The sequence below is a fragment of the Peromyscus maniculatus genome, chromosome 2, assembly GCF_049852395.1.
Source record: "Peromyscus maniculatus bairdii isolate BWxNUB_F1_BW_parent chromosome 2, HU_Pman_BW_mat_3.1, whole genome shotgun sequence".
Lineage (NCBI taxonomy): Eukaryota > Metazoa > Chordata > Mammalia > Rodentia > Cricetidae > Peromyscus > Peromyscus maniculatus.
In genome coordinates, this window is record NC_134853.1 from 167,380,215 (window position 1) to 167,395,545 (window position 15,331).

Here is a 15,331-nt window from a genome sequence, read left to right on the forward strand (position 1 = left end):
GGAGGGCCGACCCTGCACAAAGCCGCTCCCGGGGCGGGGAGCCCCTCGCACTGGTTCCGGCCGCCGCCCGGAGCGCGCACCCAGAGGCCCAGCCGCGCCGCCGCCAAAGCTTAGCCTCTCCCCTTGCCTTTTCTTCTGCTCATTTTATTAAAAAGAAAAAAAAAAAGAGAGAGAAAAAAAGAAGAAAAGAAAAAATAAAAGAAAATGGAAGAGTGAGCCGGAGCAAACACTCCCGCCCCGAGGCCCGCCTCCCGCCCCCCATTGGCCCGCTCTTCGCTGACGTCACGTCCAGACGCACCAGTGGCGAGGCGCGATACTGCGAGGTGGGCCGGGCCCGAGCGCGGAGTGGGCGGCGGGTCGGCGCAGCAGCCCCGCGGCTCCGCCACCATCGCGGAGGTGCCGCTGCTCCCACAGACGCTCGCGAGCCGCCCCCCGCGCTCCGCAGCCTCTCGCCACGCCGGGCCCCGGTCCCCGCCTCCTTCCCCGCGCCTCGTCCCCTCACGCGCTCCCCACCTTGTCTCCGCCTCGTTTTCTCTCCTAGTTGAGGGGAAGGAAAAAAAAAAAAGCCACCATCCTCCCGTGGGAGCCCCTCGCCCTCTGGGGGTAAAAAAAAAAAAAAAAAAACCCAACACAAAACCAGACATGGTCCTGGGCTTCCGCTGCTGAGAGCTTGGCCCACCCGAGGAGGTCCGAGTCCCGGCAGGGAAGCCCCGCAGCCCCCCGGCGTCGCGTCCCCGCGGAACGGCCCCCTCGGCCCCGCGCCCGCCGCCCTCGGTCCGCAGCCGGCCCCCGCGGCCTCCCTCCCCGTCCCAGCACTTTCCCCGGAGCCGGGCCGCCACCCCTCTCATTGATGGTGTAGCGCCTGAGGGGAAGGTAAGTGTCCCGAGTTGTCGGCGCCGCGCCGCGGGCTGCCTTCCTCCGCCCCTCGGTCCGGGGTCGGGGTGCTCTGGGAGGGCCGAGGGGTCAGCGGTGAGAGCTGGGGCGGAGAGCAAAGGCTGAGAGCGGAGGCGAGCCCTCGGGGAACCGTGGGCAACCCCGGGCCGGACGCTGGCTTGAGTCCTGTGCGGGCCAGGTGACTGTCCTACGTGCCTCTTGACCCCTGCTCGCTCTTGGCTGCTTAGGCACGCTCTCCTACTAGTCTGAGGTTCAGCTAGTCCCTGCCGAGCCGCTCAACTGTGGGAGGGAAGGACGGGAAGCTGTGCATTTCTTGGATGTTTGTGAATGGGGGGGGGGGGTCTTGGAACTGACTCATTAAAGTCTAATTTCACATTAGGGGGAGGGAAGATTTCCTCCTTTGTGTTATCAAGTCTCTATTCCTCTGCTCTGTGATTCCAAAATTATGGAACCAAATCTCACTTGCAGCAGCGTAGAATTCTGTCATGATTGAAGTTCTGCTCTCAGAGAGGGTGCCTTCTCTTTTTTCTTTATTTTTTTAAGGTTATAGGAAGAAGGTAGTTTTATGTAGAATGGGGTGAATGTGTCCTGTGTTGAAGGGAGTATTGAAGGGAGTATTTGGAACTGTTTGCTTGAGAAGTTGTTGAAAGGAAAATAAAATGATTCATTGTTGAGTTGTCATTATCCTCTGTGTCTTTTCCAAGGTTTGCTTACAATTTTTTTTTTTATTACAGACTTCAAACATTGATTTAAGCAGAATGTGCCCTTGAGAAACTGGGTGCTTTAAATGTTTCAGTGTGTGCTGCTATTTTAAGGTGGATCTGAGAAAGTAGTTTTGTGTGAATCTTGAAATAGCCTTCTCCAAAGCAATTTTTAAAACAAAAAAAGATTAACTGGTGAGGGTGAACTTGGTGGACTACAAAACAGACATTTAGTGTAACTCAAACGAATACATCCTAGGTTTAGATTTCAAACAGCTTTTATAATTGTTTTCCATTTAAAGAGAGACCTTTTTGTCTGGTGTACACTGGTTTCTTTAGTCTCAGTCTGATGGGGGAGGGGAGAGAGGATGGATCTATACAATAATAAAATCATCTTTGGTTAGATATTTCCTTCCATGGGTTTGCTTGCTGAGTTAATTCCACTCTTAAATTACAAACCATTTTTGATTTTGATGGCCTCGCCTGGGTGAAAGCTGGCTCCCAGTTTTCTCTGTTGTTGAGGCAGAGGCAGAAGCAGACACACACACACACACACACACACACACACACACACACACACAACACCAGGCTGAGGACTCATTGTTCTTCCATACACACATTTCATCCTCTCTCATATTTGGGACCAGGTTTACACAGACAAACACGGCTTGTTTGGGAGAGAGGAGAGGATGGGGGAAGGGAGGTGCTTTTCTTTTTCAGCTTTCTTTCGCCTATCTCATGTCTGGCTCCCCCCAACCTGGGCAAGGCAGGATGAGTACATGGGAAACTCAGGACACTCTGGAGCGGCTCCTGTCTCCCCTCCTCTCTTCGAAGCCCTGCTTTCTGCTGCTTGCTTTTTTTCTTTCGTTCTTTCTTTCTTTCTTTTTTTTTTATTGTCTGTATAAAGATAAACTCTGTCTTGGCTTAACATTCTCTGCTTTCACATTTCTCATCACCTCTGACTCTGTTAGGGACAGAGATTTGTTCACTTGATTTTTATTTTACTGAGTGTGACTAGGGTCTTTCTAAGTAGGAATAGGTTCCCTCAGTTAAAATGATAAAGATTGTATTTGAGGTTAGTATTTGGCAACATTGTGTGTGTGTGGGGGAGGGAGAGAGGTTGATTGATGGTCCTTGACTTATCAATGTAGTTTTTGTTTTTAATAGTGTTTTAAGAAAAGATCTGCTTTTCTGATTGGGGGCTGGGATAGAGGCCCTTTGGAACACTGGACAGGCCTTAGTGTCCACCTGGCTAAATCCAGCTCTGGGCCAAGGATGGAGGTTAGTGTGGATATGTGTGGGTTGTGGAATAGCACCTTCTACTGGTTAATTGCTTTGACGATCCAGTGAAGAGGATGGGGGGAGGGGATTAACGGCTGAGGCTTAATGATTTTCTTTTAAACACAGCGGCTGTGCCTTTCTGCAAATGCCACTTCCCCAGGCTGCTAATACAGATGCCCTTTGACAGGCGCACTTGCATCGCAGCCTTATTATGTTATTGGCTGTGTCTTGACATTAATTTGTTCTGTTATCAGGGGTATTTTCACATTGTGACTTCCAAGGACTCCTTTGAATTGATGCTCTTTCTTTTTATGAGGAATGTAGTCTGTCTTAGGCTAGTAAACAAAACAGGGGTTTGTTTGCATTCCAGGTGTTGGAAACAATGCTCACTACTGGTGCTTTAAGACAATTCTTAGTATTATTAAAAAGATAAACTTCTCTTACAGAAAGTAAAATTCTGGCATTAGAGATTTTCCTGTGTGATTTCAACACCCACTCGCTGACAGAGGCTGAGGAAAAGTTGGGGTTGGGAAGTCTCACTAAAATCAGCAATTTTGTGTAGGTAATGGTGCTGGATTGCAATAGTGTTTTCAACAGTTTTATCAATATTATAATAATAAGCCTGATAGAATGGCTTGTGGATTAGTTTTTTTTTTTTTTTTAATAAGCTGGAGGCTAGCAAAAATGTGAGTGTGTATACAAATTAACACAGCAGATGATGGATTCCTCCTCAGAGTCTTCTGAACTAATGTGCAGTTTCATAAATACTCGGCTTGATACATGCCTCACAGGAGTTTATCATCACGGGTCCTAACCCATGTGAGTTGTTTAGTGCAAGGACCAGCTAGAGAGGTGTAGCTGTAACATCTCCTGCAGACTGTTCTTCAGAGGGTCACTGCTTGTTTACCCCTAAGCTTGTGTCTTCCAATGCAATGTGAACAATTCAAATGGAGTGTTTGTTTAGTGGGAACATAGTCAGGTGATTTCAGTTCAGTGTAGGCTTTATCAATGTTTTGTTGAAAACTAAAGTAACTAGAAGCCAGTTTGATCTAAAAAGGATACCCAAATCAAGAAAGAAAATATTCCAGTATTTTTCCACTTACTGGTCAGTAAACCAAGTTTTTTTTGTTTTTTTTTTTTTTTTGGTTTTTCGAGACAGGGTTTCTCTGTGTAGCTTTGCGCCTTTCCTGGAGCTCACTTGGTAGCCCAGGCTGGCCTCGAACTCACAGAGATCCACCTGGCTCTGCCTCCCAAGTGCTGGGATTAAAGGCGTGCGCCACCAACGCCCGGCAAGTTTTTTGTTTTGTGTTTTTTCTTTAAATGAGACCGTATCCACTGCCAGGTCCCGCAGTAATATACATACTATTGAGCTGGTAGTGAGCAGTGTCAGGTGCTGGAAACACAGCACAGGCATAGAAATGATCTGCACCCTAAGACCCTGTGTGTACTGAACATAATTGTGAATAACCTGAGCACCCACTACTTTAAAATTGGTTTTGAATTTTTCACATCTTGTTCAAATCTCAGTAATCAGTAAAACATTTAAGGAGTAAAATGAGTTGTATATACTGAGTTCCTTGGGAATTGTGTGCTGTCCTGCTAACTGCTTTTGGCAGCTACCTTTACCATTGATTTAAAGGTTAAGATAGCAGGAAATTCATATTTTTAAGTGAACCGTTAGTGTAACCTAGCTGTGAACTTCATCTCCCTCCCCCCCCCACACTCGAGGGAGGGGAGCACATTACTGCAGAGAGAGGGAAAGACGGGAAGGACACTACACTATTGCTCTCTCTAAGTTTTCTGCTAACACTGTATTCTAGTTGATCACAGGTTTCTTAATCACCAGAAATTTGTCTTGAATCATATCAGTCATTATTAATTATTGGCACCCTGATCGTCCACAGCTGAAGCTTCGCATAGCCCATTTAAGTGTGATTTCTGGCAAGCATGTTAGTTTGTGCTCAGCTTCCTGTCTAACACGGTTCTATGTTTTTAAAGTGAGAAGTGTGCATTTAAATATTCGTTACAGTATTACTAAGATTGCTTATGCTATTTCAATGAACATCTGACTACAAATAACTCTAGTATGCCCAAATATTTACCAGTTTTGAGTTTTGGTTGGATTTTTAAATTTAATCAATTAACATACATACATACATACATACATATATATATTGGAGGGTTTGGCTATGTAGTTCACATTGGCCTCAGACTCCTGGAGCCTGCTTTAGCCTCCCAAGTGCTGACATTATAGGTGTATGCTTCCATGTTGGCCTGGAATTGTGATTTATATAAATAATTTGTTGGTGTGCCAAGTAATTAAGATACAGTTCATGTTCTTATATTAGGTAACTAGGTCAGACAGAACTGTTAACGTAAGATCTTTAGAATTTTTTTTATTTTGGGCTGGAGAGATGGTTCAATGGTTAAGAGTTCTGGGTGCTTTTCCAGAGGACACAGGTTCAATTCCCAGCTTCCACATGTGGCTCACTACTATTTATAACTCCAGCCGTAGGGGATCTGACAGCCTCCTCTGACCCTCTTAGACTACTGCACACATGTAGACATGTAGTGCACAGACATACAAGTAGGCAGAACACCCAGACACATAAAATAAAAAGGTTAAATTAAAAAAAAATATTTTATTCAGGTTTGGTGGCACCTGCCTTTAATTCCAGTGCTGTGGAGGCAGAGGTAGATCTCCGTGAGCCTGGTCTACAGAGTGAGTTCCAGGTCAGCCATGAAAAAGTTAAAAATAATTAATTTTACTCATTAAACTGTGCTGGTGGTGGGGTGGGGGGGTACATACTCGCTTGTGTGGGTACCCATGTATACATGTGGAGGTCAGGAACAACTTTTGGAAGTCAGTTATTGCTGCCATGTGTATCTCCTGGGAATGTAACTAAGTTTGTCAGGCTTACTGGACAAGCCCCCTTACCAGATAAGCCAGTCTGTGATGGTCCCTTAAAGATTCTTTTATGTGTGCAAGTAAAGTAAAATGACCTATTTGTGCCAGTGTAAAAAGTTTTTTTTTTTTTTTTGGGGGGGGGTAGTTCTAGGTCTCATGTAGCTTTAAATTTTTTTTTTGGTTTGTTTTGATTTTTCAAGACAGGATTTTTCTGTGTAGCCCTGGCTGTCCTGGAACTCGCTGTGTAGACCAAGCTGGTCTCATACTCAGAGATCTGCCTGCTTCTGCCTTTGGAGTCCTGGGATTAAAGGCTTGTACCACCACCACCTGACTTAGAATTGTTTTTAATTTGGTAAAATTTGCTAATGTAATCATAAAGATTTCATAGCAAATATATTAGCAACCATAAGTAATATATTTGCTGTGAAATCTTTATATGATTACATTATAGAATAGCATTTCTAATTTACAGAACTCTTGTTTGAGGAATCAGTGTAGACGTCTTGAAGTTGAAGGCATGATTGTATTCTAGTTTTAAACGAGTTTGTTATGTGACTTTTAAGGGCTTTGGTTAGGATGTTGGGATTGCCAGGAACATAAAACATTCAGTCATTTCAAATACTGGGGAAAGGTAGAACAGAAATTGAAGCTTTTAAAGGTCAGGCCTCCCAGAAGAACAGAACTCTAGATTTAGCAGTGCCTCTCAGTGCTGGAATCCTGTCTGGGTGGAGCGTCTCAGCTTTAGCAACCCAGTATGTTTTGTCTCTTCAGCGGTTTGTTGAGCCATACCCTTGAAGGGCAGTGACTAGCAATAAGGTTGCCACTCTATAGGGGGCTGTGTTTGCACTGTTGGCTTGCACTAAAACTGGAAGAGAGCTGTGAGTGAGCATGGGCCTTGCAGCATCTCTAGACAGTCTTAGCTGCTGGGAGCCCCTTCTGGAAAAACTCCATGCTAACACACACCACAGCATGTATCGGCATATTCCTTGGCACCTCTACATGTCCCCCAGTCTCCCAGAGGACTGAATCCTTACGTCCTTCTTGTGCCAGGAGTGTGCATGTGCGTGTGAGTACACACACACACACACACACACACACACACACACACACACTTCAGAGGGAGTGTGACTAGGTAGAAATGCAGGCTTGTGTCTGCATGTAAAAATTGCCTGGGGCAGCTTGGGAAACCTCCCTTTGTGGCAGAACCTTGACAGTGTTGGGGGGAATGTTATCCACCCTAGAGCAGTTCTGATTAATGAGTAAATGGGATGCAAGGACTGTGACTGTAGGTTTAGATATATTTCATGTATGAAGACATCATTTAGGTATAATTTAACTCTGGTGCTCCTTAGTTCATTTTTCAGTGATGCTAGTGATGGAACTCAGGGCTTTGCTTGTGTTTAGGTATATGCTAAACCTAAACTTATCAGCTCCTGGATACTCTTTTAATCCAGACTCTCTGTCCCTCAGCTGCCTCACTCTTCTCTCCCTTTCTTTTTTGAATGGGTCATAGGATTGGAATCATACTGACCTGCCATCTTGTTCTCTCAGGCAGAGCCCCTATGTAAAGCTGGTCCGGTTAGGCAGTAGGAGTCCAACTTGGAGTTTTTAATGAAGGAAGAAGTCTTTTTGCTCGGAGCACTGGACAGCCAGGGCTGGCCTCCTAATCCACTGCCCTTAACTCTGCTGTTGATCTCTCCTTCCTTTGTGTGGTTATGCTGTGTTTCCACTTCCAATAAGGACTCTATCTGTAATTAAAATTTCCCAAGAGACATCTGCTAGGCGGTTAGTTATTGCTAGTGTTGGCTAAGGGCTTAGGGTCAGGCTGCCTCATAAGTTGTCCTCCAGATGGGCTACACTTAGGCAAGATCCTCACCTTTGGATGTCAGCTCATTGCAGGGACATGGAGAGGGAAAGGCTTTCTGAGCCCTGTGGTCTAGCTAAAGGGATTTCTTTGGTTTTTGTTAAGGCTCTTGAGTTTTTCCTGTCTTCATTTTTACTGACATCTAGTATGGTTGTTGTTGGCTTTTCTGTCTTATTCTGTTTAATAGTTATTTTGCCTTAAGAAATTACATAGTCATAACTAATCACACATGATCTCTTCACCTAATGAAGAATGTTGGGTTTGTTTTACTTTCTCTTTATTTTCTGTAAATCTGTTCACCTGCTTGCTTCTCTACCTCTACCTACCTGCTTTTCTAAATCAGTGTTTCCCAGACTGGGCTGATGACATATTAATAAACTGCAAACTTGTAAGCATTCTACAGTCAAGTGGGCTGACAGTTCACATTTGCCCTCTGAAGCTTTAGAAATGGCATGGGATACATTGGGTTTTTTGAGACAGCCTCTCATTGTGTAGGTTAGATTGGCCTCCAAACTCAGCTTCTTGAGTGTGGGATTCCCCTGTGCTTTAAGAATGCTTGGGTGCTTTGTTGGATACTAATATTCTGCAGGACGTATTTTGACATACATGTGTAAAATTTAATTGTGTCTTGACCTAAGATAGATTCTTTTTCTCCTTAACAAAGAAGTAAGTTGTGTGTCAGTCAACAAGATGTCTTAGTGGGGAAAAGTGCTTGCAGGACTACAGCTCAGCCGGCTGTGCTGGTCCGCACCTTTAATCCCAGCAGAGTGCCAGAGGCAGTTGAGTTCCAGGACAGCCAGGGCTACTTTGTCTTTAAAAAAAAAAAAAGGACTACAACTCAAGTCAATCCCCAGGAGTCATGCTGGAAGGAGAGAACAGACATCTGAAAGTTCTCTGACTTTCACACATACTTTATGACATATCCCCTAATAATAATTTTTTGTTGTGTTTTTTTGAGACAGGGTTTCTCTGTGTAGCTTTGGAGCCTGTCCTGGAACTCACTCTGTAGCCCAGGCTGTTCTCAAACTCGCAGAAATCCACCTGCCTCTGCCTCCTGAGTGCTGGGATTAAAGGCGAGTGCCACCACTGCCTGGCTGAGCCAGGGTTTCTCTGTGGGGCGTTTACCCACCAACCCCACAGCTCCCCAGAGTTTTCTTGAGTATGAGCAGCAGGAAATATTAGACAGAAGGATTTATTGTGGAGACTATTTCGGAGATAAACAGATAGAAAATAAAGGATAGCCTCGAGAGGGCCTGGAACCTTTTCCAAGGGCCCCGACTGTCTCTGCCCCAGGGCATTTATAGAGACGCCAAGGGGTGGAGCAAAAGACTCCTCCCCCATTACAGCCAAGTATAGACCATTTCAGACATCTGCACTCAGGCCCATGGCCCTAATGATCCTCTATGCGGATCTGCTGAATAAAGCCACGAGGAACCTGAAAACGGGCTCCCACATTTCTCTGTGTAGCCCTGGCTGTCCTGGAACTTACTTTGTAGACCAGTCTGGCCTCAAACTTAAAGGTCTGCCTATTTCTGCCTCCTAAGTGCTGGAATTAAAGGCGTGAACTACCATGCCTAACTAGAAATAAAATAAAAAAATCTTAAATATAGAGGTTATGATTATTACTACTTAGTGCTTTGTTGCTCTGTACTATTTTTCTTCAAGTAACTTATATACTCCGGCATGTCCAAGCTGAATAAAAGGCCCTGTCTTTTCTCTGATCTACATGTTGTTCTGTGGTTGTATTTGGGCACAGTATCTATTACCTTTTATTTCATTTCTCATTCCAGTCAATCAAATCAGTAGTTACTTTTCTTTTACCCCTACTTTCTTATCTAAAGCTAGGATTCTTTTTTTTTTTTTTAAAGATTTATTTATTTATTATGTATACAGCATGTATGACTGCAGGCCAGAACAGGGCACCAGATCTTATTACAGATGGTTGTGAGCCACCATGTGGTTGCTGGGAATAGAACTCAGGACCTCTGGAAGAGCAGATGGTGCACTTAGTCTCTCCAGACCCCTCTAGTGCAGAATTTAATCACTTCAGTCTATAGGCACTGGCAAGAATCTTTCAACAAGTGAAATTCTTGACTTTGCCATTGATTAGGTTAAGCCTAAAGATATGTAGAGATGAAGACAACCTTCTAGGAATTAATGTTTATATTGACCATTGGTATACCCTAACTGTGAGTACATAGTGTTTTAGGGACAAACTACCATAGAGCTGTATTGCTGTATACAGAGTACCTCAAAACATGGCAGCACAGGCAGCATCTTTTACCTAGTACTCGAGGGTGGCTTAGCTGAGCTATTCTGGTGCAAGGATTTCTTGAGGTTAGCTAGGACTGAGGATCTACTTCCATTATGTCTCCTCAAATGGGTGTGGGCAGAGAACTGCCAGTGCTGGCCACATGAACTCCTCCATAGTCTTACTTGAGTGACCTCATGATTTTGAACTTGGGAGCACAGGCCTGCCTCTCCCTTTTTGTGACTTCATCTTAGAAGTCAGATATCACCTCCCCCTGCCCCCAACACACACCTCTTTGAGACATGGTCTCACTATGTAGCCTTGACTGGCCTGCAACTTGCTATGTAGACCAGGCTGGCCTCCAGTTCACAGAGATCTGCCTACCTTTGCCTCCTAAGCACCAGGATTATAGGAGTGTGCCACTATGTCTGGCAAATATCATCTCTTCTGGCTTATTGTACTAGTTGGAATTAAGTTATTAAGTGGGGCCAACACTCAAGAAGTGAATGGCCTGCTCTTTTTTTTTTTTTAATAGGAGTCTGATGTCTCTATATAGGCAACCTTTGCACATTTTTAGTTGGTGGCATTCTTTATAAAGTGTCCTGCCTGCACACTAGAAGAGGGCACCAGATCTCATTATAGATGGCTGTGATCCACCATGTGGTTGCTGGGAATTGAACTCAGGACCTCCGGAAGAGCAGCCAGTGCTCTTAATCTCTGAGCCATCTCTCTAGCCCAGGGCCTGCTCTTGAAAAGAGCAGCATCAAAAAATTTGTGAGGGTCTGGGAAGATGGTTCTATCAGCTGTTCTCCCAGGAGCCCCAGGTTCTGCTTTCAGCATCCACGTAGTGTCTAACAACTATCTCTAACTCCAGTTCCAGAGAATCCGATGCCCTCTTCTGGCCTCTGTGGGCACTGCATGCACACGGTGTACAGACATACATGTAGGCAAAAACACACATAAATAAAAATACCCCCAAAAGACTTAAAAATTGTGAGTTTATTTTTAAATCACCACAGGAATTCAAAAGAAGCGGTAATTCAGGCAGGTTAGGAAGTCTTCATTTTCCTTGTCTGGTTGCTGTGAAGCACTGCCTTATAACAACAGGAAGTAGCCATTGTTGGTTCTCAGGAGAGTGACAGACTAAAACCTTTCATGAGGCATCATTTTTCCTCTGCCCTTGCCTTGTTGAAGCATCATTTATTTTCTGCTTTATTCCTGGATTTTGCCTTTGTATGTCTGTGTGTGTGTGTGTGTGTGTGTGTGTGTTTGCATGTTTTATGGGCTTGTGTACATTTGGTGTGCATGTGCTGGAGGCCATAGGTACTTCTTTCAGTTGTGCGCTCTCTCTCTCTCTCTTTCACTCTCACTCCTTCCTTCCTTCCTTCCTTCCTTCCTTCCTTCCTTCCTTCCTTCCTTCCTTCCTTCCTTCCTTTTTTTTTTTCTGAGACAGGGTTTCTCTTTGTAGCCTTGGAGCCTTTCCTGGCCTTGAACTCAAAGATCCTCTGCTTCTGCCTCCTGAGTGCTGGGATTAAAGGTGTGCACCACCACCACCTGGCTCTACTTTCTTCCTAAGGCATAGCCTCTTCCTGAACCCCACACTAGCTGATCTACACACTAGTCATCTTGCCTCTACCAAGCTTTTTACATGAGTGCTGGGGTGTGTGTGTGTGAAGATGCTCTTGCTGTGCAAACAAAACTAGATGGGCCTATTGCTTAAGCCGAGGCTTAGGCAAGACAAGAACTTTCCCTTTTTCCTTTTTTTTTTGGGGGGGGGGAGATAGGGTCTTACTATCTCTGGATTCCACGAGTGTGTGTGCCTGAGTGTGTGTGTGTGCATCCACACACACAGAGATGCACAGGTACACACACACACACATGCACACTGTATTCGTGGGTACCTGCACTCATGCACCTGTATACACACACACAAATAAAAATTAAAAATAATTCTTTTTTTTTTTTTTTGGTTTTTGGAGACAGGGTTTCGTTGTGTAGTTTTGGTGCCTGTCCTGGATTTCACTCTGTAGACCAGGGTGGCCACGAACTCAAAGAGATCCGTCTGGCTCTGCCTCCCGAGTGCTGGGATTAAAGGCGTGCACCACCACCACCACCACCACCACCACCACCACCACATGGCTAAAAATAATTCTTGTACTACATACTAGCACACACATTTAATCCCAGCTCTTGGGAGGCAGAGGCAGAGGCAGACCTGTCTATGTGAGTTTGAGGTGAGCCTGGTCTGTAGACACAGTGAGTTCCAGGACAGCCAGGGCTATGTAGGACCCTGTCTCAAAAACAAACAAACAAACAAACAAACAAAAAAACAACCAAAAATAGCCAGGTGGTGGTGGCTGAAGCCTTTAATCCCAGCACTAAGGAGGCAGAGCCAGGCTCTGTGAGTTTGTGGCCCACCTGGTCTACAGAGCAAGATCTAGGACAGGTGCCAAAACTACACAGAGAAACCCTGTCTTGAAAAACAAACACCCCCCCAAGCCCCAAAAATAAACAAACAAAATCACTAAATAAATAAAAAAAAAATCTTGAAAAAAGTCTTGTATTAAGAAACTGGTTGAGATAGTACATACTTTTAATCTGAGAATTTGGGAGGTGGAGACAGGTGGATCTCTGAAGTCATGGCCATCCTGGTGTACATAGCAAGATCTAAGCAAGCCATAATTACACAGTTAAACAGACAAACCTCTTTCAAAAACAAATTGGGGCCCAGAGAGATGGCCCAATGGTTAAGAGAACTTCCAGAGGTCCTGGGTTCAATTACCAGCACCTATATGGTGGTTCATAATTATCTGTAATTCTAGTTCCAGGGGATTTGATGCCCTCTTCTGGCCTTCATAGGTACAAGGCACAAACATGGTGCACAGACATACATACAGGCAAAAACACTCATACACATAAAATATAAAATTTGGCAAGTTAAAAAATAAGAAACTGAGTGGAGTGATTGCCTTTGCAGGCAGGGTGCATAGGGGTGGGAACAGAGAAGGAGGGTCCCTAACCTTTCATATTTATGTCTTATTTGTCATGTGTAACCATGAATAATACAGAATAAAAACCTGTCCTTTAATTTTTTTCTCTTAGGTTTTAGCCCTTTACTTTTTGTATGATTTAGTGACATGAATTTTAATTTATATATAAAATGGTGCCTATGAAATAATCAAGACACAAATTGTGCCCTTCACAGTTGTTTCTGTGATGAATTTTCTCAGTGATGGGCAAGATAAGACTTATATACATACAACTGAATCTAGGTGAGGAATTATCTCGAGAGGTGGTGATGCTGTGGTTTAGGGAAGAGTGATCTCTGGTTGGAGGAATCAGGGAGGATTTGGTGTAGGAGGGGGTGCTTAACCTGTGTTCTGAAGGATTGCCAGTATTTGGACATGTGGTAAGTAGCTAAGAGGATTTCAGACAGGAAATTGCATGGAGCAGAAGCACACAGGCCAGAATGCTGGGACGTGTTGAGTACTTTGGCTGCTTCTATGATGAGGATTATCAAATTGTGTTTCGATTTTTCTTCCATCTCTCTTCTTAAATTCTTTTAAAATGTTCTGTAGTAGATTCAGGCAGGCATAGTTCTTTCAACCCAGATAATTTATATTTGAAGCTGTGGCTGGTAGCTGTTCAAATCAAGTTGAAAGCATTTGGGAAAAGAATTGCTTGGGTTGATTTCTCAAAGGAACTATAAACTGGTCTGGCTAGGACTTAGAGCACCAGAAGGACAGGTTGGAGTCATATAAATTCATTCAAGTAAAGTGTGAATCACTTTATTTAATAACTTCACATATTCAAATTATGTATAAATTATAGTTACAAAATATGTATTCATTATAATCTTATTGATGTAAATAAAAATAGGTGTGTTCATTCCTGCAAAAGTGTCCCAGATGGTTTTTGTGCATATTTAAACTGGCTTCGATTTTGTCTTTTATTTAGTGTATTTTGTTTAGGTTGGTGTTTTGTGTTTTGTTTGGTTCTTGGTGTGGAGCACAATGCTTCGTGAATGTTAGGCAAGCACTTTACCCGTGGTGTTATATCCCTAGCTCCATTTAGTATTGCAAGCATATATTTTCCAATTTAGCTATTGTAATTACACTTCTACACTTCAGGTATGTTTTGATTTTTAAATAACTTCATTGTGTGTCAGTATACATTGCTTTTACTGTAGATGGATATAGTAAATGCTTTTGGATTTATAGGAACAATTTCCAGGTAGATTTCTTGAATTAATAGATGTGCATTTTTGTTTCAAAAGCTGCTAATAAGATGGGCATGGTGGTATGTTCCCTTGCTAATTTGAGGTTAACCTGGTCTGTATAAGTGAGTTTCAGACCAGGGCTGTATAGAGAGACCCTGTCTTTTTTATTTATTTATTCATTCATCATTCATTTATTGTTGTTATCTGTATTTTGAGACAGGGTTTCTCTGTTTATCTCTTGCTGTCCTGAAACTCTCTCTGTAGACGAGGCTGCCCTCAAACTCACAGATTAGCCTGCCTCTGCCTCCCGAGTGCTGGGATTAAAGATGTGTGCCACCATCCCCTGCTGAATATGAGTATCTTAATTTATATTCCTTTGACCACAAGTGAAGTTGATCTTTTTATACATAAGAATTTAAAGGTAAGCACTTTACCAATGGAGTTAAATCCCTAACTTAGTAATAGAACAGAGGTTTACATAGAGTACTTATTTGTGAGTACTATTTATCTCAGTGGTTCTCAGCCTTCCTAATGCTGTGCCTCTTTAATACAGTTCCTTGTGTTGTGGTGACCCCAACCATAAAACTATTTTCTTTGCTACTGTTAGGAATAGTATTGTAAATATCAGGTAAGCAGGATATCTTAATTGAGAACTGCTTAGTTATTTAAATGGGGTCTCATGTAGCGCAGACTGACCTTGGATTTGCTATAGCCAAACTTGGTCCTGACTTATGATCTCACTACCTTCACCTTCCAAGTGCTGAGGGTAAAGGTATACACCACCATTCTTGGCTACTTTTTGGGGCTGGAGAGATAGTTCAGTGGTTAAGGGCACTGAATGCTCTTCCAGAGGATCCAGGTTCAATTCCCAGCACCCACATGGCAGCTCACACCTGTCTGTAACTCCAAGATCTGACAGCTTTACACATACATATGTGCAGACAACACCAATACGCATAAAATAAAATAAAAAAATAAATTAAAAAATTATTTAAAGTAAAAGAAATAGTTAGTGTTGCTGCTCAGTAGGTCATGTACTTAGCATTGTAGGCCAATCCTCAACAACAAAAATAGTAAGTAAATATCTCCAAAACCAAAAGCCAGTAATTAGATAAAAATAACACTGAATGATAACTGTTATGGTTTACATGGGAATTGCTTTCCATAGTCTTATGTGTTTGAACATTTGGTCCCTAATTGATAGCACTGGGGA

General features: G+C 43.4%; 1 protein-coding gene across 6 annotated transcripts in view; it reads left to right on the forward strand.

The window, feature by feature from the left end:
* The first annotated feature begins 343 nt into the window (after positions 1 to 343).
* Rere (arginine-glutamic acid dipeptide repeats) overlaps positions 344 to 15,331 on the forward strand; it is a 367,324-nt gene continuing 352,336 nt past the window's right edge. For 4 of the 6 annotated variants that reach the window (XM_042272445.2, XM_076565680.1, XM_042272446.2 and 1 more), the window contains exon 1: positions 360 to 873. The gene's annotated coding sequence lies outside the window, so the exon portion shown is untranslated. Of the gene's footprint in view, positions 874 to 15,331 lie in introns of all 6 variants that reach the window. The other 2 variants (XM_076565684.1, XM_076565683.1) reach the window with 2 other exon arrangements.